The following is a 709-nucleotide window of genomic DNA, read 5'->3' as shown; positions in this document are numbered from 1 at the left end:
AGTTCTATACTAGTTGTCAGGGAGTTGTTCAAAACTATATATAGGATGTTTGACATAATAAAGAAAAGACAGGATTTAAAGAAATGCTTGCCATCTTCAAATAATTGAAAGACTGTGTGTAGAAGAGTCTATTGGTTATAGAGCTCAGAAACAGAGCTACCACATAGGAGCTTCAGAGGTACAATTTAGTCCTAACATAAAAACAAACAACAATAGCAAAACAAATAAACAAAAACACCTTGCAATTGATGTGGCTCTTAAAATGGAATTGACTGACTTGGAACGAATTTCCCATCAATAGAAAGAAATACCAAGATAGACAAACATTTCACGGGGTATATTTTCTGTGTTTGTGTGTGTGGTCACAAAAGAGGATCTAGTAATACAACAGATGAAAGTCTGACCACATACACTGGAAAGTTACCACTCTTGACTCTCTGAATCTAAACTGTATTGCTGCCCTAGTTTAATTCGTGACCACTTAAAAGTGACCACCTTTCTCTCCCCCCGCAACCACCCCACCCACTTGGGAAAGAATATTTTATTCACAAAAGAGGATCTAGTAATACAACAGATGAAAGTCAGACCACATACACTGGAAGGTTACCACTCTTGACTCTCTGAATCTAACCTGTATTGCTGCCCTAGTTTAATTTGTGACCACTTAAAACTCACCACCTTTCTTCCCCCCCCACCCCCCCACTTGGGA

Source organism: Myotis brandtii, unplaced genomic scaffold (assembly GCF_000412655.1).
Source record: "Myotis brandtii unplaced genomic scaffold, ASM41265v1 scaffold756, whole genome shotgun sequence".
Lineage (NCBI taxonomy): Eukaryota > Metazoa > Chordata > Mammalia > Chiroptera > Vespertilionidae > Myotis > Myotis brandtii.
Note: the sequence above shows the minus strand (reverse complement) of the source record.